This window comes from Podarcis muralis, chromosome 16, assembly GCF_964188315.1.
Source record: "Podarcis muralis chromosome 16, rPodMur119.hap1.1, whole genome shotgun sequence".
Classification (NCBI taxonomy): Eukaryota; Metazoa; Chordata; class Lepidosauria; order Squamata; family Lacertidae; genus Podarcis; species Podarcis muralis.
The window spans coordinates 16339138-16363864 of NC_135670.1; the positions used below are offsets into that span (position 1 = coordinate 16339138).

A 24727-nucleotide genomic window follows, 5' to 3' on the forward strand; every position below is an offset into this window, starting at 1 on the left:
TCCTAGAGTGGTTTAATAATCAGTCCCTCTTTCCCAGGGAACTCTGGGAATTGTAGCTCCTTGAGAGGAGTAGGGGTCTCCACACAACTCTCAGCACCCTTGACATACTACAGCTCCCACGGTTCTTTGGGGGGTGCCATGACTATTCAAAGTGCTATGATACTGCTTTAAATGTAGGGCATGGACATGACTAGAGCTACAATTCCCAGCACACTTAATGAACTACAGTTCCCAGAAATTGCTAGTGGGGGAGCCATGACTTATTTTAAAGAGGCATGAGACCGCTTTAAATGTAGTATGGGTGTGGCCATGGATGGAGACAATAGTTGCATCTTCCAGGAGATCTGAACTACCCAACTCCACCCCACCCCACCCCCCAACGTCAGGAGGAAGCCCAAATAATTCACCTCTGCTCACCTGCTGTGCTGCTCTCCCCGCCAGTGCCTTCCACAGAGTACTAGGATAAGTTGTGGGCAGGATTGCAGCTGCCCCTAGGATGGCTCAGGGTAGAAAAGGAAACAGGATGATCTCAGCTTCTTTCCTGTTTCCACAGTCAGCCGGTGGGAACTGTTCTTTATCCCTTTATCTCCTGCACCATCAGCACTAAATCCTCCAGAAGGTCAGGGAGCCCCACGGTTCAGATATGGAGGAGGAGGACCATGGCAGCCAGGAGGGAAGACATCTTCTCAAGGAGAGAACCTCTTGGTACTATTATTTCAGGTTCTCTTGGCTGTAAGGAAGCTTAAAGGAGGAAGGAAGATGGGCAGAAAGCGGCTCAGTCCCTCTTCTCAAAATCCACGTCTTCGTTTCTCCACTTCCTCCACAATCCTGGCCCTGGTTCTGAGAATTAAGAAAGGAGAGGTGAGCTTGCCATTATTATTATTATTATTATTATTATTATTATTATTATTATTATTATTATTTTGCCGTATTTCTATTCCACCTCTTTCTCCGAGCAGCTCCGAGTGACGTCCATGATTCTCCCCATCCTCATTTAATCCTCACAACAACAACAACAACAACCCTGTGAGGTAGGTTAGGCTGAGAGGCAATGATTGGCCCAAGGTCACCACCCAGTGAGCTTCATGACTGAGTGCGGGTTTGAACCCTCGTCTCCCAGGTCCTAGTCTAATAATCTAACCACTGATGAGTGTGTGTGCGTGTGTTGAGAGGGGTCCAACTGGGAGCCCATTGGGGGCTCCAAGTTAAGGCAAGCTTGGCATGTTGTTCCCAGGAGATCAGAACAGGGCTTCTTTAGAACTGTGGAACTCCCTCCCACAGGAGGCAGTGATGACCACCAACTTGGATGGCTTTAAGAGAGGACTGGGCAAATTCATGAAGACGAATGGTTTGACAATAACTCTGTAAGGGGAATATCGGTCTCCTAGACTCTTGGCACAATTAACAAGCTATATCACCCAAGATTCTTTGGGGGAAAGCCATGACTGTTCAAAGTGACACCTTAAATGTATGGGGTGAAGGTTTATCTGTGAGGGTCAAACTACAGTTCCCAGGATGCTTTGCTTCAGATGATTGGGGTGTACACAGCGAGATAGAGAGCCCATGAGCAAGGAAATTGCAGTGCCAGAGAGAGGAAGCAGGTCCAGGAAGGCTCTCCTCAGTGGGTGCCTTGCTGGAGGGTGGGCCGTGGGCAGGGGCCCCCATCATGCTGACTCCCGGCACCAGCTCTGTAGAGAAAAGGTGTTCTGGGAGAGAGGAGGGGCGCGTGATAAGAAAGCAAAAAACAACAACACATAGTTAATCATTTTGCGTTCCAGAGTTGTGTGTTATCCTTTCTTTGAATAATGAAGTATGAGGTCAGAAGGCAGGGGTGATCTCAGCACCGAGGAGAGGGGAAAGGGAGTCAACTCTGACCACTTTTGGAGGAAGCGCTTCCATGGGAACCTCAGCAAGTGTACATAACAAAGCGGAGCCATGCCGCCAGGCTGGGCACCTGGAGAAGGGAATGGCAGGCAGAGGGGAAGGGAGAGCCAGTATATCCCTCTGGATCTCTCTCTGCAATAGGGGAAAAAGAACTTTGCTTGAGGAAGGAAAAGCAAGCCATGAGAGCTCGTCCACACCTTGCTTGTGCCATGCCTAAAATGCACAGTTCCGAGAACTTTTCCGCTTGTCTCATGTTTTCTAAGCGGGGGTACAAGAGGTTTTTTTGTTTGCCCTGTACTGCACACCCATCATAGAGTGACTATTCCAGCACCCGTAACAAACTATGGTTCCTAGCATTCTCTGCGGGGAAGTTATGCAATTTAAACATGCTTTGAATTAATGGTGTGTACACAGGCTTAGGACACTTTAAATGTGGAATCCCAAAGATCTGGGAAGCGGCTGAATCCTTCCTGCAAAATACAGTCTAGAGGTGCCAGCTGATGTTATGCGCTTTTTAAGCTTTGCATTGATTTATTGTTTTGTTCTTTGTATGGAAATCTAAAACCGAACAACAAGACTGGATTGGCTAACACTTCTTTATCAACTTAAACCATCTCAAAAGTAGCTATTGTGTTATTAAATTAGTAAAACACACACAAACGTCTGGAGTCATTTCGATTGTACACAGATCCATTTTCCCACATGCACTTAAACGTGGATGAGGTGGGGGGCTTTACATACCTTTTTTATTGTTTGGGTGTCAAGTATGACCTCAGACTTGTAGGACGATTTAAGTGGATATACAATCACCCACAAAGCAAATCGAGTCAGAGATCTTACTAGGGGGCATGTCCTGAATGAGTGTGCATTTTCCTACAGCTGTACAATTGCCAGTCCCCAAACATCTGGGGTTTCATGGGGGCTTATCTCCCAAGAAGTGTGCATCAGGTACGGACCCCATGTGAGAAGAACTAGGCTTCTAAAATGTAAGAGCAAAACCTCTAAAATGTAGCCAGTGCAGTGTAGAGTATTGGACTAGGACCAGGGAGGCCTGGGTTCAAATCCCTGGCTACAAAGCTTGTTAGAGGACTCCTCACAGGGTTGCTGACTGGATCACAGAGGAAAGGGAAGGAATCACACTGTCCTTAGAGAAAGGGCAGGATGGCAACATATTAAAATAGATAAAGTAATGATTGTCCACCGACCAAACAAATTTGTAAGGGCCTGTTAAGCTCACACTGAGGCAAAGAAAATCTAATCAGGAGTTTGACAACAACAACAAAAACAGCCAAGAAGTGAACACAGTTTTAAGATTGTTCCAAGCTGAACTCATGATTCTTGGTCAGTCGCTTTACATTTCTATCATTCCTTTGTAGCAAAAGCCATACACGATAACGGGCTATTTTAGTTCTCCACCCAACCAACCAACAAGAATACTTCCTTCCATGCCTTTCCTGCTACATCCAGGCTTTTCAAAGTCGCTTTGAGACATTTGGCTGCTTTCAGACCAGAGTTGCCTTCAAAATATCTCATCATTGAAATGCTATTTTAGTCTCTGTATGGAAATTTAAGAGACACCCTTCAAGATTTGCATTTTAGAGTAAGAATTGCCAGTCCTGGGAGAGAAGGGAAAGTCACACTTATTGTGCGTCTACACATGCTGCTAACCTGGACTTGCCTCCTGATTGGACAGGGACACTCCCCAGGGTGGTGACTCATACAGAGACCTGATAAGTAGTCATAGGGTCATCTGAAGCCACTTCACAGCAAGTCAAGCCATTGGGTTCATCTAGCTCAGTACTCTGAGTTGCAACAGCTTTCCAAGGATTCAAGCAGGAGTCTGTCCCATCCCTACCTGGAAATACTGCTGGGGATTGAACCTGGAACCTTCTGCACACAAAGCATGTGTCCTACCACTCAGCCATAGACTTTCACCTGCTCCCTGTCTTCTGTGGCGGCAGAGGAGGCCGAATCAGGAATCACTGAATGACCCACATATTCCCAGTGCACAGAGACACAGAATTATCCATCCAGCGAAGGCTGATTGGGAGATCAGCAACTCACACGGAGATGCAGCAGGCAGACTCCCCCCTGAAGGTGGGCACCCAGGAGCTTCTCGTGGCTTTATTTAACTAATTGGTGACTTTTTCTGAGCCCGGTGGCTGAGAACTGCTGGGTTAAGGACCTCCAGTAAAAAGAGAACCACGGCAAGAGTGTCATCCTTGAGGGTCTTGGAAGGAAACCACAACAGCAGAACTGGTTTCAAACGGTTGGCACTCGCCCTAATGACAACTAGGCATGCCTCAAAGGAAGGTAAAAGGTAAAGGTACCCCTGCCCATACAGGCCAGTTGTGTCCGACTCTAGGGTTGTGCGCCCATCTCACTTAAGAGGCCGGGGGCCAGCGCTGTCCGGAGACACTTCCGGGTCACGTGGCCAGCGTGACAAAGCTGCTCTGGCAAGCCATCACCAGCACAGCACACGGAAACGCCGTTTACCTTCCCGCTAGAAAGCGGTACCTATTTATCTACTTGCACCCGGGGGTGCTTTCGAACTGCTAGGTGGGCAGGAGCTGGGACCGAAAGATGGGAGCTCACCCCGCCACGGGGATTCGAACCGCCGACCATACGATCGGCAAGTCCTAGGCACTGAGGTTTTACCCACAGCGCCACCCGGGGCATAAAATGATAAGCAAAGCCCAGCTCCATCACAGCCTAGCACCCTTTTTAGAAAGTGGCCAGCCAGGTGCTTCTCAGGAGCCTGCAAGCTTCTGGAACTCAGCAACTGAAACTTGGAGAAATATTGCCTCTGATCCTGGAGGGTAATTGAGATATTTGCCTCAGGGGGAAAGAATTACCCTTGGTGTGTGTGTGTGTGTTTATGGTGTATCAGAGGGACTGTAAATCCCAAATCATTGGAGCCACACACTGCCTGGGCTTGAGAAAATCTAATGGGGTCCTTCCAGATCTACAATTCTATTCTTCTAATGGGACACATTGATCACCAACGATCAGACGCAATGGTCCCTGAGCTTTCATTAGCCTTCCAGACAAATTCAACGCAACAAGAAAATAATTAAGAAACCAACAGCAGGTCTGACCAAACCAGCCCGCCCATCTCCTGCAAGAGGTAGAGGTGGTCAAGAAATCTGTGTTACAATACAAAAAAGGGGGTCGGGGGGGGGGGAAGAGGGGGGAGAGAAATGTGCCAGGCAAGAGGAGGAAAAGTACATAATAAAACTCTCACTTCTGCCGGAATGTAAATAACTCTTGAAGCCTAGGCTCAAGGAATGTCAAAAGAAAGAACAACAATATTGAAAGAGGATGGTGAGTGGAATTCAGAGATAAGGAAGGAGAAAGCCTTAGAATCACACAATTGTAGAGTCAGGAGGGACCCTGAGGGTCATCTAGTCCAACCCCCTGCAATGCAGGACTCACGGCTAAAGAATATCTGACAGAAGGCCAACCAAGACCTGGTTAAAAACCTTCACTGAAGGAGAGCCCACCCCACCACATTTCAAAAGAGTCCAATTCCACTGCTGAACAGCTCTTATAAATTGTTGTGACTCACCCTGGAAGGGTGGATAAATAAAATAAAATTATCATCAGGGTTTTGTTTGTTTTTTTTTAGTTTCCAGGCTCATAGGTGCTGCTTTTACTCATTGTTTGTGGGGCTTGGCTCACTCCTGACTTGTGGCAGCTTGATATGCTAGCCGCGTCTGTATTGTGCTTGGATGCAGGAAATCAAGGTTCGAGAAATGACTTGACTTGGTCCTGGGTGGTCATAATTTCCCAACCTAGCCTACCTCACAGGGTTGTTGTGTGAGGCTAAAACACTGCTCTCGATAGAATCAAGCAACTGTTTCCTGTTTATACCCTGGATAACGTAGGCGTAATCTAGAATGCAGGGGAGGTGCCCCACAAGTCCAGGAGGCCAGATGCAACTATGCTAGTTATTTGTGGCACACCACCGGCCAGAAAAGGAGGGAATAAAACTAGCTCTCTTCCAGCTTGTTTTCTCCTTTGCAGGATTCTAACGCTACAGGTGACAAGGCAAGAATTTGCAAGGCTGGCTTAGAACGGAAAGATAAGCAGCCAGTCAGAAACTCTGCTCCTCCATTGCTTCACACACAACGGATGCACATGTAAGAGAGAGTTACTCCCTGACACTGCAATTGCCGTTGAACGCTTATGCATCATGCCTGAAAAATCCAAATCAAAACACTGGCAGGATTAATGGAAGCCAGGCCTTGCAGATAACGGACGGCAGAGGAGGAAGACTCCAGCATTCACCACTCCCCACCCCAGATCGCTGAAGCATTCTTCACCTACTTCCTTGCAACATCAACGCATAATGCCACCGCGATGTTCATCACTCTGCTCATTTATGACGGCTGGCGTGTGGATCTGTGCCCTGCAACTAAAATCTTTGCCCTGTTAACCCCCCTACCTCACAAGAGGAAGCTAATGTGAGGGTCATACAGCAGGTAGACTGCGAGCGCTCAACGCCCCCCTCCCCCAAAGAAGCACACCTTGAGAAAACTGTCTGGGTTTGGCTGGAGGCATAACATACAGGAGAGCATAGGAAGCTCCCTCATACTGAGTCAGACCATTGGTCCATCTAGCTCAATATTGTCTGCACTGACTGGCAGCAGCTCTCCAGGGTGTCAGGCAGGACTCCCCTCCAACCGTACCCGGAGACGCTGGGGATTGAACCTAGCAACCTTCTACATGCAAGACAAATGCTCTACCAATGATCTACGGCGCCTCAGTTTTTGGAGGCTATTCGCATTGTTACCAGAGTAAAAAAGGAGCAGGAAATCAAGAGGCTTTTTTGCAACCACATCACCAGGGTCACACCATTCGAACCAGCAGCAGCAAGTGCTGCATTAACTGAGAAGAGGCCACTGATGCGCAACAGGAATTACAGCCCCTTATTACCCTGCCTCATCTCCTGCCTGTCCTCTTTCAGTTGTGTCCCAACATGGCGCCTGTGGGTACAGTGGTACCCTTGAGGTCCGGTCCAGCATCCATGAAGCCTCTGAGTCATGAGATGGTGAAAAGGGCTACTTTTTCCTCCCTTTAAAAAGCATCCAGAGCTGAAGGAGGAAGTGGGGAAGTGGGGAAGAGTGACTCTCTTTCCCACTTCCTCTTTCAGCTCTATGGGCTTTTCATGGCTGAGATGAATGCTACTGGATGTTGTTGTTGTTGTTGTTGTTTAGTCATTTAGTCGTGTCCGACTCTTTGTGACCCCACGGACCAGAGCATGCCAGGCACTCCTGTCTACCACTGCCTCCTGCAGTTGGGTCAAACTCATGCCGGTAGCTTCGAGAACACTGTCCAACCATCTCATCCTCTGTCACCCTCTTCTCCTTGTGCCCTCAATGGACCCCTTCATGGATCACTGCCTTGCCGTGGCGAAGGGGCTTGAATAACTATGAGCTATGCCTTGCAGGGCCACCCAAGATGGACAGGTCATAGTGGAGAGTTTTGACCAAACATGATCCACCTGGAGCAGGAACCGGCAAGCCACTCCAGTATCCCTGCCAAGAAAACTCCATGGACAATGCTACTGGATGCTACTGGCTAAATCCCATGGGAAAGTGACACGTGTGTGTATGTGTGTCCATCTCCTCTCCTTCTGTTTTTCAGGGAGAGGTTAATCCAGGGGAGAGAAGTGACAGGAGGGGGCACCCACCCCAAAAATACAATGCTGCCAACATATCTGAAAAGATAGCAACCCCTGGCTTAGATCCTAACCTTAGGTCACAGGGCACAGGTTTCATTTCACTTTCAGTTTGTGCTATGCCAATTTTCTGCATTGCTATACACAAGGCTGTTTACAAGATATGAACACAAGAGCCCTCCCCCCTCCTGCTGCTTGCAGCAACTGGTCTTCAGAAGCATTGCTGCCTCTGATCGTGGAGGCAGAGCATAGCCGTTGTGGCTAGCAGCCGCAGACAGCTCCCTCCTCCACAAATTTGTCCAGTTCTCTTTTAAAGCCAACCAAGTTGGTGGCCATCGCTGCCTCATGTGGAAGAGAGTTCCACAGTTCAACTTTGTGTTGCATGCGGAAGGGCTTTCTTTTATCCGTCCTGGATCTTCCAACAAACGCTCCCCACTTTTCTCCTATGGTAATACTGCTGTAAAATACTAATAAAGAACGTATTGATCCATTTAAATATTGTCTTTACTACTGTGCCAGTACTGTATTTTAATTGTTTTATTATTGCTGAACGTGCAAACAGAGTGAAGTGCTGACCTACCGTACTTTACAGGGGCGGCCCCATCTTTGAAGGCCCGCCCAGTCCACGAGTGGTTTAAAATAAAGGCCAAGAACCACAGGAAGTGGAGAGGGGTAGCCTTGGCATTGCCCATATAGAGGCGGCAGCACCTGGATGGCAAACTGAGCAGCCAGGCAGGCCCCAGACTTCTTCCCTTCCTGGGATTTATTATACAGTAGCCCTGTTTAAGTTTGCCTCGGTACATATAAGTCAACATATGCAGATTTTAAGAACAAATCTCTCCTCTTTGTTTTTATGAACAATGCCAAAACAATGCCACACTATCTATCACACTGCTTTATACAGAGCCAGGCTACGGGCCCATCTCATCAAAAATTTTCTCCCACATACAAAAAGGTATTTCCCATCAGTAGCTCTTTTTGTGTGTTTTTTTTTTGCCAAAGTTTTTCTTGCAAATGAAGTTTTTGAGCTATTTTACTGAAGATTTCAGTGATTTCTGCCCGGACACTGTTTGCGGCTATGTCCGGGAAATTCCAGACATATGGCAACCCCTATGTCAATTGGCAGTGCCAGAATCCAACCTGGGGACTTGCTTCATGCAAGACAGGTGATATGATAGCCGCCATCAGATATCTGCAGGGCTGTCCCATGGAAGAAAAAGCGAGTTTGTGTTCTGCTACTTCAGAGGGAAGAACTCAAACCAATGGATTCAAATTAGAAGAAACGAAATTTTGACTAAACATGAGGAAGAGTGTTACGGTGGCAGGAGCTTTTCAACAGTGGAACAGACACCCTCGAGAGGTGGTGGACTCTCCCTCATTGGAGGTTTTCAAATAGAGGTTGGATGACCGTCTGTCAGAGATTCTTTAGCTGTGATTCTTGCATTGCAGGGGGTTGGACTAGATGACCCTCAGGGCCCCTTCCAATCCTCTGATTCTAAAACAGATGGTATGGCTCCCTCTCCAATAGAAAACTCTACTCATTTCGGCGCCAGCTAAAAACGTTTTTGCTTAGACAATCCTAAACAAAAGTTTAGTTTTAATCTGTTTTTGGCCTCTTGCTATTTTAGCTTTTTGGAAGTTTTGGATTATTGTTGTTAAATTTTTCCTATTGACAGTTTTATGGGCAGTTTTTTTGTAAACCACTTTGAGTTTTTGGGGGTTATTTTTACAATCAAGAAGTATAGAATTTTTAAGAAATAAATAAATAAATAAATATTGAACTGTACGGGTAAAACGAAGTGTGTCAAAAACACAGCCAGCCATTATAATTGTGTGGCAACTCTAAATCTCTTGTCTTAAGACCTCTAGGAGCAGCGGATGTGGTTTTTAATAATAACTTTGTTTTACCGCCAGACAAAGCCATCCTTGGAGGCAACATGGAGGTGGTTATTCTTATTCCCAAGGATCATTCAAGGAGAATGCGAAAAATTCACCAGGGGGCGAACCCCACAGGAAAGTGGACCCACTTAGCTGTGGAGAACAAGGCCCTCAGTTGCCCAAGCAACCAGATTTCCATTTCTAAAGGTCTTTCGCAGGGAAACATTTCCCCCCATTAGTAAGCAAATGAGGTCCAGATTCAAATCAGAATAGGAGAAGCATGAACCTCAAATGTCCCCAAGTGTGATTTGCTGCGAGGGCTGCTCTTTCTGCCCTCAGCTTATGCCCACACAACAGAGTAAAACCATTCACCAGAGGAGCCACAAAATGGTGTAAAGCGGTGCCCTGACCTCAGCCTTGCTTTTTTATTCAAAACTGGAAATCCTCAAGAAGGGAACCCCAGTGCTCTAAATTTGCACCCCCGGGATTATCTTCAAGCAACAGCTAATCTAATATGTGCACAGCCTATAAAATAAAAAATGAAAATGAAAGGGCAAAATCTCTCATAGGCCAATATCTCTTAACACCGGAAGAGCCAAACCTTCAGTTTAAACAGAACTCTCCAGCAGGGCAGAATTTTAAAATGGCAAACAGTAGCAGAGGCAACTGGAAAACCCCATCCTAAGGGAGGAAACGCTGAAATATTTGCCTGGGGTAGGGGAAGAGGAGATGAGGGTAGGCAAAGTAGCTCGCCTTCAACTACCTAGAGACCTGGGTCATGCAAAAGGGGGAGGAGACCTGCTCTCTGTTGATCCAGAAGCCGGGAGGAGACCCAGTGGGCAGAAATTGCCGGGAAGCAGATTTCAGATCAACCTGAGGAGAAGATTCCTAACCGCAAAAGCTACTTGGATTTGGGAGTTTCTTTGGTGACTACATGGGTGGGGCGCCTGTGGAACACCCTCCATGACAAGGATATAAATAACTATATAGCTTTTAGAAGACACCTGAAGGCAGCCTTGTATAGGGAAGTTGTTTTTTTTTAATGTTTGATGCTTTACGGTGTTTTTATATTTTGCTGGAAGCCTCCCAGACTGGCTGAGGCAAGCCAGTCAGATGGGTGGCATATAAATAAAAGAATGAGTAGTATTAGTAGTAAAGTAAAGTAAAGTAAAGGTAAAGGACCCCTGAATGGTTAAGTCCAGTCAAAGCCGACTATGGGTTTGTGGTGCTCATCTCACTTTCAAGGCTGAGGGAGCCAGCGTTTTTCCACAGACAGCTTTCTGGGTCATGTGGCCAGCATGACTAAACCGCTTCTGGCGCAACGGGACACCGTGACAGAAGTCAGAGCGCACGGAAACACCATTTACCTTCCCGTCACAGCGGTACCTATTTATCTACTTGCCCTGGCGTGCTTTCGAACTGCTAGGTTGGCAGGAGCTGGGACAGACCAACAGGAGCTCGCCCCATGTGCGGATTCAAACCGCCAACCTTCTGATCGGCAAGCCCAAGAGGCTCAGCGATTTAGACCACAGTAGTAGTACTGTAGTAGTTGGAAATATGGCTGGATGGCTACCTGTCCCTCACAGGATGCTATATGCAGTTGCAGCATATAGGAACATAAGAGGAGCCTGCTGGGTCAGGCTAATAGCCCATCTAGTACAGCACCTGTTCTTATGGAATTGCAGACATGGAAGGGACTCTGGGGGTCATCTAGTCCAACCCGCTGGTTAGAAACCTCCATTGTAGGAGAGAGCCCTCCACCTTCCAAGAGAGTCTGTCAAACAGCTCTCGCCATCAGAAAGTTCTTCCTAACTTCTAGCTGGAATCTCCTTTCCTGTTATTTGAATCCATTGTTCACGTCCTACCCCCTGGAGCAGCAGAAAACAAGCTTGCTCCATCTTTCATGTGACTTTTATTAACTGCCATGTTTGAATTAATTTATCAAGGGTGACTGTCTCAAATGTCCTTACGTTCATTCTGGAATTTGTACACCACTTGCGAGAGCGACTGAGTTATGAAAAGTAGCACAAAAGTCTTTAAATGAACCAATGGAATCAAGCCTGATTCTTTAGGCTTGCCTCGTATCAAATACCCTAAAGCTTTCCTATTTCTCTCCCCACCACCACCACCTGCCTTGGGGAAAGAAAGCAGATTATCTTCAGCATCAGTGTGGAGGATAGTAGAGGGTGCCCCTTAACATGTGCAGAGTGCATTTCCCTCCACAGCAAGCTGGCATATCCGTGATCCCACTCTGAGGCTCTCCAAGGAGGCATCAGCTTATTTCCAAAAGCCAACAGGATGCAAACTCTGCTTTGCAGTCCCAAGGCACAGGGTAAAGGTTAGAGAGGAAGTAACTAGGTGAAAATCTTGAAGACAGGAGAACAGCTCAGAAGGAAGCTTTTTAAGCAACCACAACAAACCTCCGACAATAACAAATCAGGAACGTTGCCAAAGAACCAGTTTAAAAAAATAATAATCACAGACCCACAAACCAACATAAAATCTTTCCAAACTCATATTCAGGTACTGCCTACCTCAGCCTCGCATTGCATGACCTACATCTCTCATTAGAGACTGAAGGCACACCTCACTCTGTGAAAAGAACTCTGCCCATACTCAGAGAGACACAACCATCCTTTTCCACATGCTCTAGAGCTGAGCCTTGGTGCTGAGAGTCAGGACTGAAGCAAACCCCCACGAAGCTGTCATCAAAAAGACCTCTGGGCACGTGCAGAGTGCCTTTGCTCCAACCAGCCCTGCATGGCTGATCTTAAGGAGCAAAAGCTTCCAATCCAGGAAGGTCAGAAGCTATAACTCCGGGCCACCCTCAAACTTCTGGCATCTCTGTGGTCGCCCCCCCCCCCCAATAATAATAATAATTAAACTTTGTTTTGCTGCCAAGAGAACAAGAGAGCATCACCACCTGAAACCCATTTATAATAAGGGAGGGAGAAGGCAAAATCAAACAAACAAGCCCCCACAAAACGTACCTTTTGCAGAAGAGGGAGGAAGCCAGTCTCCCATCAGCTCAATTCCTCAGTTTCCCCCCAGTGTTGCTTCTGCGCTGGCCTTTCAGGGGGGTAGACAAGGGTGAAATTAACCAGGATATCAGGTGTCCCTGGGCAGAACCAAAAGCCACCTTTTGCACCTCCCGGCTTGAGGGCTGCTTCCCAGCCTTTTCCCTTTCTTCCTCTTCTCTGCTCCAGCCTCCTCCTCTCCTGACACCAAATAAACCAGGAACAGCCGCCCTGCGTTTAGATCCTCCTCGGAGTTAACCCTTTGCCCTTCCTTCCGCCCGAGGGCTCTTTGCAGCCACAGCCCCGAGGGGGAAACTTGCGCTTCCTCCTGCAAACAGGTTAGGGTCCATCTCTCCCCACCCCCACCCCCGCCATGCCAATTCTCCAGGGTTTTATATGCGCCCCGGGACCTGCCAATGAGATGGGAAGCCAGAAGAAAAAGGTCCTCTCTGAGCTTGAGAAACAGAGGCACTCATAACTTAAAGGGGACAGCGCACAAATCATGCGTACCTTATAGAGGAGATAGAGATGGAGCCCAAGAAATCCAAATCAATCTTAATCTCAAATGGGGAGAACCTATTGTTTCTATTACCACCCAATTTGCTCCAGTGTATGCGCCTTAGGGGCAGAGACCAGATATTTTTTCCGTTTTCATTCGTCTAAATAACCTTATGTAAATAATAACTAATATTGCATCATCATAAACATATTTGTGGCCTAATCTAACCACTGTAGTTCATTTACCCTATTTTATAGTCCTTGAGGGTCTTCCAATTAGCTTTTAAAAAAAAAGGAATGAAGAATAAAGTGTACAGTATTTGAACATGCACCTTTCCTCTTGAAAGGAAACAAGAGGCTGTTATTAGCATCTATTAGACTAATCTGCCCCCCTTCCTCCAGACCTCCCATCTGCATATGCACAACACATGTGCCTTTAAAAAAAATAAAAATATGTACTTTGCTTTCCCTTTTTTGTTGCTTTGTGTCATGATCCTCGGGTGAAGGGTGATTATACAAATTTAATAATTTACTGACGATTTGCTAATTATTCTATGCAGTTTATGTTGTATTTGCAGTATCTTATAATTATCATACAGAATCATATACAGTGGTACCTCAGGTTAAGTACTTAATTCGTTCTGGAGGTCTGTTTTTAACCTGAAACTGTTCTTAACCTGAAGCACCACTTTAGCTAATGGGGCCTCCTGCTGCTGCCACGCCGCCGGAGCACAATTTCTGTTCTCATCCTGAAGCAAAGTTCTTAACCTGAAGCACTATTTCTGGGTTAGCAGAGTTTGTAACCTGAAGCGTATGTAACCTGAAGCGTATGTAACCCGAGGTACCACTGTAATTGTGAAGTTGGAAGGGACCACATGAGTAATCTAGTCCAACCGCCTGGAATGCAGGAATTTTTTGCCCAAGGTGGGGCTCAGAACCAAGACCCTGAGATGAAGAATCTCATGCTCCACCAGCTGAGCTACCCCAGAGATTACATTACTGTATTGTTATTTCTTGTTTGTAAGCTGTTTTGCAATTCACGAGAATGAAAAGCAGCATAGAAATATAATAAATCAATTTAAAAAAAAAAAAAAAACCCTGAGCACGTACAGATTGCTTCTCCTTTTTTTAAAAAAAAGGGTGTGAGAACAGAATGCTTCAAGGTACATGCAGAGGTTGTTCCTTCATGTTTACCCTTAGGCACAGGTCTAAGCATGCACTGTTGAATTGCATGCTTAGAGGCAGTGTGGTGTAGTGATTAGAGCAGGGGTCAGCAACCTTTTTCAGCCGTAGGCCGGTCTACTATCCCTCAGACCATGTGGTGGGCCAGACTATATTTTGAAAAAAAGTATGAACGGATTCCTATGCCCCACAAATACCCAGAGATGCATTTTAAATAAAAGCACACATTCTACTCATGTCAAAACACGCTGAATCCTGGACCATCCACGGGCCGGATTGAGAAGGCGATTGGGCTGCATCCGGCCCCCGGGCCTTAGTTTGCCTACCCCTGGGTTAGAGCGTCAGACTATGACCTGGGAGAGACCAGGATTCGAATCCCCACTGGACCATGAAGCTCCCTGGAGGTGACCTTGAGCTCAGACTTTGCCTCTCAGCCCAGCCTACCTCACAGGGTTGTTGTGGGAATTCAGTGAGGAGGGGGGAGAGAGCCATGTTCGCCACACCTTGAGCTCCTTGGAGAAAAAAGGTGGGATATAAATGCAATAATTAGTAAATGAATAAACAATACTGTGAAAACACACTTTCCACCCCTCCAGGCTCTTAGAATCACAGAACTGTAGAGTTGGAAGGGACCATGGCGGTCATCTAGTCCAACCCCCTGCAATGAGAAATCTTTCACCCAACATGGGATTCAAACCCTGTACCAGCTGAGCTATCGCAGGTCTTTGTTGACTATTGGGCCTGGAGGGTGAAATTCTGGCTGGTCCAGTGAAACTCTGACTTACCGCTCACCTTGAAATCATGCTCAGAGGCACTCTCTTTCTATTCATGTTTAGATGTGTGTGTGTGTTTTTGCCACAGAGGGAGGAGGAGAAGAGGCTTCTGGGTGGGCCAAAGCAGTGAATAATAATAATAAACCACCAATAATCCCGGCTGGCTAGGAGGAGGTATCTGGAAGGGAGAGAGAGAGAGGAGGGAGGATGGCAAAGTCAGTGTGATAACAGAGGTGAGGCAAGGAACACACAAACACACGTCACCTTAAGCCCTCACCTTGTGCACACAGACACACAAGGCACAGACAGCAGCCCTCATGCAAACATTCACACGCATGGGTGGAGCCTCTTCCGGCTGCTTCTGGGCACTGTTAAACCCTTGAATGTTGCAGAGGAAATAGAGTGAAAATTCTCTCTGTCCGCCTCTCATATAATACTAAAACTTTAGGTCACCCAGACTGAACCGACAGTAGATTCAGGACACAAACACATAATTAGCCAATGGAACTCCCTGCCACAAGATTAGGTGATGGCCGGAGGCTTCAGAAGGGGTGTGTATCATCAGAGTTCCCTGGGAAGAAGGGCTGATTGTTAAACCACTCTGGGAATTGTAGCACTGAGAGGGGGCTGGGGGGGTGTCTCCTAACAAGCACTCTTAACGAACTACACTTCCCAGAATTCTTTGGGGGTAAGCTTCAACTGTTTAAAGCGGTATCGTAGTGGGAATGTGGCCTTTACGATCCAGAGTGACTGCGGTTTCCAAACCAAATAATACAAACAAAGACACGTCTCTTCTAGGAGACTTTGCAAGCAAATGATAAATTATACCCCTTAATTCCACTCACCCCCCCAAAAAAAACTAGATTAAAGGAAAACAAAGCTATGTATCACAAATAAAACAGAGCAGTAAGAGTGAAACTAGCATACAAAAACGTGCTACTGCGCACCAATGAAATTTATTGCAAAGAAAGGTAAATATGGGGAGGAACCTGCACTGAAAGAAACCCTTTCAAACTGATGCAGAAACATGTCAAATTTAAGATGAATAAAAATTAGAAATGGAGAGAAAGTTTTTTCCGTCTCTATAGACGTAGCGAGGGGGGGCAGGGGGAGCTGCTCCCTGCAAATCAGCACAAATCAATACAAATCTTAGATTCTGCGCCTCCCCCCCAAAAATCCTGGCTACACCCATGCCTGTCTCCTCTTTGCTACTTGCTGCCCTGTCAAACGCAGACTCTCTTGCAGCTTGGAAAGCAAACAGGGGTGGCTCCTCCTGAGGAGACCTTTGTGCAGCATGGCAAGGATGGCCTAGTGCCAGCCTCTCAGCCTCTGCTCAGGATCCTGTTTGCGGGGAGGGGGTGCCTCCGAGGACGTGCAAAGCGCTGCCTCTCGCCACCGCTCAACATCCACAACTGTCTTCCAGTGCAGACCATGGGGCCCTCTGAGCATGTGCCGAGTGTGACATTGAGCTGCTCCTATGGGTGGAATCCAGGAAAAGCAAGTTGGAACTGCACCCCCCCCCCCTTTTTAAAAGGTCTTAGCTGTGACTAACTTCAGCCCTGTTTCAATTAGCACGGTGTGTGGCCTGATCCTGCTCATGTCAGTCCCACTGAGTTCAACAGACTCCCCAAGAAGTCTCGATTGTTAGGTCTCTTGCTGGGTTGGGCTCATGGAAGTCTGGATATGTTGAGGTCTGGGGGGATCACCTGAATTTTCTCCACAACACACTAGGAAGACAGAGTGGCGTAGTGGTTAGAGCATGGGTAGACAAACTAAGGCCTGGGGGCTGGATCCGGCCCAATCGCCTTCTAAATCCGGCCCGCGGACAGTCCGGGAATCAGTGTGTTTTTACATGAGTAGAATGTGTCCTTTTATTTAAAATGCATCTCTGGGTTATTTGTGGGGTCTGACTGGTGTTTTTACATGAGTAGAATGTGTGTTTTTATTTAAAATGCATCTCTGAGTTATTTGTGGGGCTTAGGAATTCATTCATTCCCCCCCCATAAAAAAATAGTCCGCCCCGCCCCCCACAAGGTCTGAGGGACCGTGGACCGGCCCCCTGCTGAAAAAGTTTGCTGACCCCTGGGTTAGACTAGGACCTGGGAGGCCTGGGTTCAAATCCCTTGAGGGCCAGTCCCTGCCTCTTGGCCTAACCTACCTCACAGGGATGTTGTAGGGATTAAATGAGGCAGGGGGAGAACCATTTACACTTCCCCACACCCCTTGAGCTTCTTGGAGGAAAGTTAGAATATAAATGTTGTAGTGTAATAGTAACAACAATAATAAATATTTTCAAAAAACACACACACAGAGGGGAGTGGACTCCTCTGACAGCAGATGAATCTTACCATTTCTCACTTCATCAGGAAACTCTTTCAGCTGCAAGACCCACAAGATTTTTGAAGCCGAGCTCTTTATCCTCGTCTGTATTGGATTTGAAATTGTTTTTCTTTTCCTTTTTCTAAGTACGAAAGTGGATTTCCAATTGTTTTTAATAAATTGCCGTAATAGTTTTGAGTTGCGGGCGCTTCCACTGCGAAAATGCTTTTGAGATGCTTTAGGGGAGGCAACTAATCAATGGGAAACAAACTCAACTCTGTGCTTCCAGTGTTTCGGCGAAAGAGATCGCCTCAAAAGTCAGCAGGGCTCAGCCTTGTGGACACAATGATGCGTGCTCATTTGGGCAAGCTGAGAAACTGAAGCCAAGTATTCAGATAAGTTGATGCAGCCAGAAACTGGGAAGGCTCAGAGCAAACCGCTTGCCTTGCATGAAGACGTTCCCAGGTGCAATCTCCCACTGGCACCTCCAGAAAAAGATAAATGTTTGACAATAGGTTAAGGTAAAGGTAAAGGTGCCCCTGCCGGTACGGGTCAGTCTTGACAGGCTCTAGGGTTGTGCGCTCATCTCACTCTAGAGGCCGGGAGCCAGCGCTGTCTGAAGACACTTCTGGGTCACGTGGCCAGCGTGACATCGCTGCTCTGGCGAGCCAGCGCAGCACACGGAAACGCCGTTTACCTTCCTGCCAGTAAGCGGTCCCTAGTTATCTACTTGCAACCGGGGGTGCTTTCGAACTGCTAGGTTGGCAGGCGCTGGGACCGAGCAACGGGAGCACACCCCGCCGCGGGGATTCGAACCGCCGACCATGCGATCAGCAAGTCCTAGTCGCTGAGGTTTTACCCACAGCACCACCCGCGTTATTAGGGTTCAAAAACGTACCTCATTAGCATCTGGGGCCTGTGAAAGGGCAGGTGCCTTTAATGCAAGTGTGCTAGAGATGTGTCCATTTAACTTCTAGGGACTGCGGAAGCAAAGCTGGCTCTAGCATCAGCCCGACTGATGCAGGGCTCTTCAACAGCAGATTTGGGGAAGGAGGAGGGCGGCATTTCAGAGCCCTGCTTCATTCCTCCCTTACTGGCTACCCAGTGTAGGAGGCTCACTGTCAGGCAGAGCCCAGAAGGAAATGACTAGGCCTCTACTCCCTCCTCCTTGTCGCTGGGTCTGCTTAACAGGTTTCCGCCAGGGCGACCTGCTTCAAAGACCTTAACTTGACTTTAGGGGGATCACAGGCGGATGCCGGTGCTGAGACTTTCAGCAGGTTTAATGTGCATATGTGCACAGGCGTTTAAATTTGTGGGCTGTGCAGGTTCTCTACAGGCTGCCCTGGTTGCAAGGATATTTGAGCTAATAAGTCAGGTGTTTAATGTCTCTTGGCCATGGCGGTGCAATAGAGCAGGAATTCAAGGGATATTAAGGAAACTGAGACCAGGGACACTCAGAGCAAGATTCTCTTCTGGTTCTGCCTCTGCAGTGTTAATTTTCCAGTCTAAAAACCAGGCCTACATGTTGCACCTGTCATTGAGGTGCTACTGGAAAACATATCCCCAGGGCTGAATTCGCTGGCTTCTCTGTCTCTTTGCTGCCAATTCTTATACACTGGATGGAGAGTTTCGTTTGGGAAGACGTTTGGGATCTTTGGAGAGCATGAAGTTGCATGTAACTGCTGACTGCCTCTGTTGAATTTATTGGCTGGCGTCGTTTTAAAAATCTGTTTCACTGGTTGTTTATCAATATTGTTTCGTTATGCTTTCTATATATAAAATGTCTGTTTTCAAAACATAAGATATACAGTGGTGCCTCAGGTTACAGATGCTTCAGGTTACATACGCTTCAGGTTACATAGTCTGCTAACCCAGAAATAGTACCTCGGGTTAAGAACTTTGCTTCAGGATGAGAACAGAAATTGTGCTCTGGCGGCGCAGCGGCAGCAGGAGACCCCATTAGCTAAAGTGGTGCTTCAGGTTAAGAACAGTTTCAGGTTAAGAACGGACCTCCGGAACGAATTAAGTACTTAACCCGAGGTACCACTGTAATTCGCAGTTAGAGGCAAGCTACAAAGCGTAATATTTAGTTTAACTAAACAGTTAACATACCACATAACACAGTTTAACATACCACCGGCCAATTAATTCGAAACAATTTTCATATTATGGGCCCTGCTTGGGTGAAAGTATCATCTTGGTGCCAGGTCTTGTAGGGTTTTGTGGGCATTCCCCAACCTGGTGCCCTCCAGGTGTTTTGGACTTCCAATTCCCATCAGCCCCAGCCAGCACTCCGGGATGTCTGGCAGAACCACACCTCCCCGCTGCTTTTACACAGAAGTCTTTAAAAACAGGAGACTCCAGGGACTTGCAGCTGTGTTGTTAAATATTGTGGAGACAAAAGGAAGGCTATAACATGCATGTTTTGCCTACAGAAGGTCAAATCCAGGTATCTCGTGTTCCTGGCAAGAGAATCTCAGGTGCCCGTGCTGACAAACAAAGGTGGAACGGCTGCCAACCAAGGCAAGCGACAGAGGACAGGTCAGAGCTCCAAGAGCTCATTGTTTATGTTACTTTCGATAGAGCAGCGTCTCCAAAAAACTGGTGCCTCAAGCTTGGATCACAATAATTCAGACCCTGGTGACTTCAAGACCAGAGTACAGTGTATTTATCATATGCTTCAGGTTACATACGCTTCAGGTTACAGACTCTGCTAACTCAGAAATAGTACCTCGGGTTAAGAACTTTGCTTCAGGATGAGAACAGAAATCGGGCTCCGGTGGCACGGAAGCAGCGGGAGGCCTCATTAGCTAAAGTGGTGCTTCAGGTTAAGAACAGTTTCAGGTTAAGAACGGACCTCCGGAATGAATTAAGTGCTTAACCCGAGGTACCACTGTACTGCAAGGCACTCTGTGTGGGGCTTTCCCTGGCACTTGGCCCCAGAAACTGCAGCCAGTGCAGAATGCTGCAGCGCAGTTGCTGACAGGAGTGGCTCTGTGCCAGTGGGCAAATGGGTGGGTTCCCGTCCTGTCCCTTAACCGTCTGATAGAAAGACAAAAGCCAGAGCTGAGGTGTGGGGGAGCTAGAAGCTAGAAGCAGGCTGCAGGCTGGGCAGCTGAGAGACAGGGCCATGCCTGATTTCTGCTGCAGCTATGGGAAAAGCAAGACCCTCTGGGGGTGTTAATGCCGTGAGCACCTCTGTCGTAGGCTCAGGTTGTATATACAGTGGTACCTCTGGTTATTTACTTAATTCGTTCCAGAGGTCTGTTCTTAACCTGAAACTGTTCTTAACCTGAAGCACCACTTTAGCTAATGAGGCTGCCACGCCGCCGCCGCCACCGCACGATTTCTGTTCTCATTTTGAAGCAAAGTTCTTATCCCGAGGTACTATTTCTGGGTTAGCGGAGTCTGTAACCTGAAGCTTATGTAACCCGAGGTACCACTGTACGTCTAAGTAAACCATACATCCTAGAGACACCACTGTCTCTGCTGTCCCTCTTTCTGAGGAAACCGAACCTGGGAATCTCGCACAGCTCAGGAGATTGGGGTGGTGTGCAACATTATTTATGTAAGTATTTATATATTATATAGCATTAATAGCTCTCCGAGTAGCTTCTGAAAATCACTACTAAGATGGCCAGTGAAATGGGAAATAGGGTTGCCAGGTCAGCAGCATCCCTGACCTTGAGATTTCAGGATCCAAACCTGAGACCTAGGGGTGGCCTTTGGTGATGTCACAGGAAAGAGCCCTGGAGATGGAGGTTAATTGGGAGAGGGAATGGGAGAAGGGAGGACACCTCCCTAGAGATAATTTGCAGACCTCCTACCAGGTTGAAGCTTATAAGCAGCATGCAGTCTTCTTAATATTTGTTTTCCTTATTATTAAAGGCACTCTTGCCCACCCAGATATTCAAATCCTCTATCCCCCACCCACCCTCGCCGACACCTGGAGGACGTCAGGCAAACCTGGAGACTTCAAGTCAGCCTTAGAGATCTCCCAGCCCTAATGGGAAGCCAAGAACCATGTCCCACGAGGCCAGCTAGTGTAATTCTTACCTGCCTCTCTGAGGTCAAGTCCCCCCAGATCGGATTCCCACCTGGATTGCAGGAGTCCTTGGCTGGCAGAGTTGTTCATCACATAATTAAACTGCAAAGTCCTTGAGGACGACTCCAAATCATCTCCAAATTAGCTGGCATCTTGTCCTGAGAAACCCCCCCTTGAAAGAAGCAACCCTGGAAAACTAGTGGGAGGGGGAACACCCTCAAGGGCAGCCCTTGAGCAGAGTCCTTGAGTTCGCTTTCATTTCTCTTGCTTGTTTTCTGCTTTCTGAGCCATCCCAGAAGAGTGACCCGGCAGCGGCAGCGGCAGCAGCAACAGCAACAAACACCGGTGGTGGCTGAGGGGGTGAGGAATCCAGAAAAACGCTGCAGCAACAAAAGCTGCAGTGTTCACTCACAGAAAAGCCGACGGGGCCTTTTTCTGCCTACACCGCAGAATTCCCAGAGAACAAGGCCCCGGTGGCCAGAGGCTCTGAGGCTGGGCCAGCTTCCCTCTAAAAGCCTATGCCCATCCAAAATTTAGAATCGCTGCACTGAGAGAGCAGGTCTGAGTGCATCTGAAGCGAAGCGAAGGCGCAAGGCAGAAGTTGAGATTACGGCCTGCGGAACTTACCTTGATGAGTGCTTTTGCTTTAAAAGGAAACACAAGCAAATTTCTAGTCCTTATTGATTTCAGTGTGGCAGTGTACAGCGCGCCCTCTGACATTTCTCAGGTGAAAATAGGGCCACATTTGTAGCAGAGAGCCAGGGTTATAAAGCTCACTGGGTGACCTTGGTGGCCAGTCACTGCCTCTCAGCCTAACCTACCTCACAGGGTTGTTGTGGGGATTAAATGAGGAGGGGAAGAAGAACCGCATATGCCATTTTGAGCTACTTGTGGGTGGGAAATAGATGTGATCTACAACTTCAGCATAGGAGCCAACTGCTAGCCAACTCAAAATATTTGAGGGGACCAGCCCCTCCCCCCCGATGATGGGCATTGCCATTCAAATGGTGTGTGCACCCCATGTCATGTGATTATGTGGGGTGGGGCTTACCTGCTCCCCCAAATATTTTATTCAAGTTGGCACCCCTGTACTGTACTGCAGTCCTCACTCAGAATATCACTGCCCCACCTCCCTTATACATTGGTAAGTTGCTAGTCCTCCACGTTGATGCTGTCCCTTGTTACCTTGCAATTTTCTGCCTCCCACCCATTTCTGTGCTGCGGGAATGTTCATTTCAGTAAGAGTGTGTGTGTGTGTGTGTGTGTGTGTGTGTGTGTGTGTGTGTGTGTAATATATACCTGGCCTGTGATCTATTTTCAACAGTTCGGACCACGCTATTAAAAATCATAATAACCTCAGCTTGTGCATTTACACAACTCTCAGCAAAACGACGGCACAAACGTTTTGCCACCCTCAATAAATAAAAAGAAAACACTTTGACCATGCACAGTTTCACCTTTTTGCTCACTTTCTGCTTTCGGGGCAGCCCCCAACTCCCAGCCTAACACAACACATGTGAGTCTTGTGTAAGATAGGGGGTGTGTAAAATGGCTGCTAAGGGAGACTGTGCTCTTTCGGAGCTCTTGATACTGCTTGGGTCTTATCTGCACCATCTAAAAATTGCTTCTTCCTTCATTTTTGGGTTATCAAACATTTTTGGGGTATGACATTTCCACTCTCCAGGAAATACATCTGTTTTCCAAGGAGCTAAAAATTCGCCTTTTTTGCCCAACTGCTGGAAAGCAGGAAAATATTTTCCGAACTGATGAAAATGTGTGTGCTGTGCAATGTGTACCTGCCCTTTTCGAATATCTGGAGGGCTCCTCCATGGAAGAAAGAGCAAGCTTGTTTTCTGGATGGAAGAGAAGAGAATTGCGCCAGCAGTGAAATCTCGAGTGAATTGCTATTCTGAGACCACAAGCTCACCACACTTGCTTGCACCAGAAGCGTGTGTGTGTGTGTGTGTGTGTGTGTGTGTGTGTGTGTGTGTGTCATCCCCAAGACTTCCTCACTCTTGCTGGAGTAACAGAAGAATGTTGAAGGATGTCTCCATCCTAATGTCTTGGCCTGTTGCACCCTCTTGTGCCTGTACACAGTCCCTGCAGTCCTCCAAATCTCCCCTTCCCCACCTTCACCAAATCCTTTTCCAGTCCTGCTAGAACAAAAGAACAAAACCTCGTCAGAAAGAGACCCCAGGGTTGTGACGGTGAAGAGGGAGGACCTGTGTGCGAAAGAAAACAAAAAACAGCGAGAACAATCGGGAAAGGGGCTCCAAACAGGGATGGCCCATCTGGGAGGCTGACAGTAGGTGGTGCCAGAGCTAAAACAGGTGCAGCCAACTAATCAATTCTACTTTACCTCATCTTTGTGGTGTGTTATAAGAGCAACACTGAAACTGAGGAGGAGCAGGCAGGCAGTGCCACACCCCACACTGGGCTGACACATGGAGGATGGAGCAAGCTTGTTTTTTCCTGCTCCAGAGGGAAAGACCCATGGACTCAAGTTACAAGAAAGGAGATTCCAACTAAACATCAGGAAGAACTTTTGGATGGCAAGAACTGTTTGGCAGTAGAATAGACTCCCGAGAAGTGGTGGCCTCTTCTCCCTTGGAGGTTTTTAAGCAGAGGTTGGACCGCCATCTTGTCATGTATGATCTAGTTCAGCCTTTCTCAGCTTTCGGCCCTCCAGAAGTTTTGGCCTACAACTCCCATCATCCCTGGCCTCTGGTCCTGTGAGCTAGGGATCATGGGAGTTGTAGGCCAAAAACATCTGGGGACCCAAGGTTGAGAACCACTGAATTCTAGTTGAAAATGCTGCATTGCAGGGGGTTGGACTAGATGAGCTTCGGGGTCCCTTTCCAGTTCTACAAATCAGTGTTTCCATGATTCCAAGAAGGTGGCTGAAGTGGGTGGGGCAGTGCCCTGTTTGCTCTAAAGGACCAGCCTCCACTGGACTGAAGACACACAACTGCCTCACTTGGGATACTTTGTAAGAGGGAGGCAGTGTGGTGTAGTGGTTAGACTAGGACCTGGGAGAGACCAGGGTTCAAATCCTCATGAAACTCACTGGGTGTGACCTTGAGCCAATCACTGCCTCTCAGCCTAAACTACCTTCTAGGGTTGTTGTGGGGATTAAATGGGGGGGGGGGGACCGCGTACGACACCTGAAACTCCTTGGAGAAAAGAGCAGGATAGAAACGCAAAGAATAAAAAATAAATCAAGTTCTCCTTTGCTGTGCCTCAAAAAGGTATATTGCAGATTCAGGGGGAAATGACCAAGGGCTTGGAGCAACCCTCTTAGGAAAAAGGGTTACAACATTTGGGACTCTTTGTTTAGCTTAGTTCTTTTTAAAAACTCATTCATTGGTGCAGCAACCCCTAGTGGAGAAAAACCCTCCCAAACTCCCTTCCAGCCCCTCATTGTGCAATCACACCCACCACAAAACCA

At 47.5% G+C, this 24727-nt stretch overlaps 2 protein-coding genes across 4 annotated transcripts in view; both read right to left on the reverse strand.

Annotated features, from left to right (window-relative positions):
• Window positions 1-12659, reverse strand: part of ARHGEF2 (Rho/Rac guanine nucleotide exchange factor 2) — a 112552-nt gene extending 99893 nt beyond the window's left edge. The window contains exons 1-2 of one of the 3 annotated variants that reach the window (XM_077920314.1): window positions 12436-12659; window positions 418-834 (exon numbers count right to left, since the gene is read on the reverse strand). The gene's annotated coding sequence lies outside the window, so the exon portion shown is untranslated. Of the gene's footprint in view, window positions 1-417; window positions 841-12435 lie in introns of all 3 variants that reach the window. The other 2 variants (XM_028708964.2, XM_028708966.2) reach the window with 2 other exon arrangements.
• Window positions 1-24727, reverse strand: part of F11R (F11 receptor) — a 313105-nt gene that overhangs the window by 16803 nt on the left and 271575 nt on the right. The gene's annotated exons all lie outside the window — the stretch shown is intronic.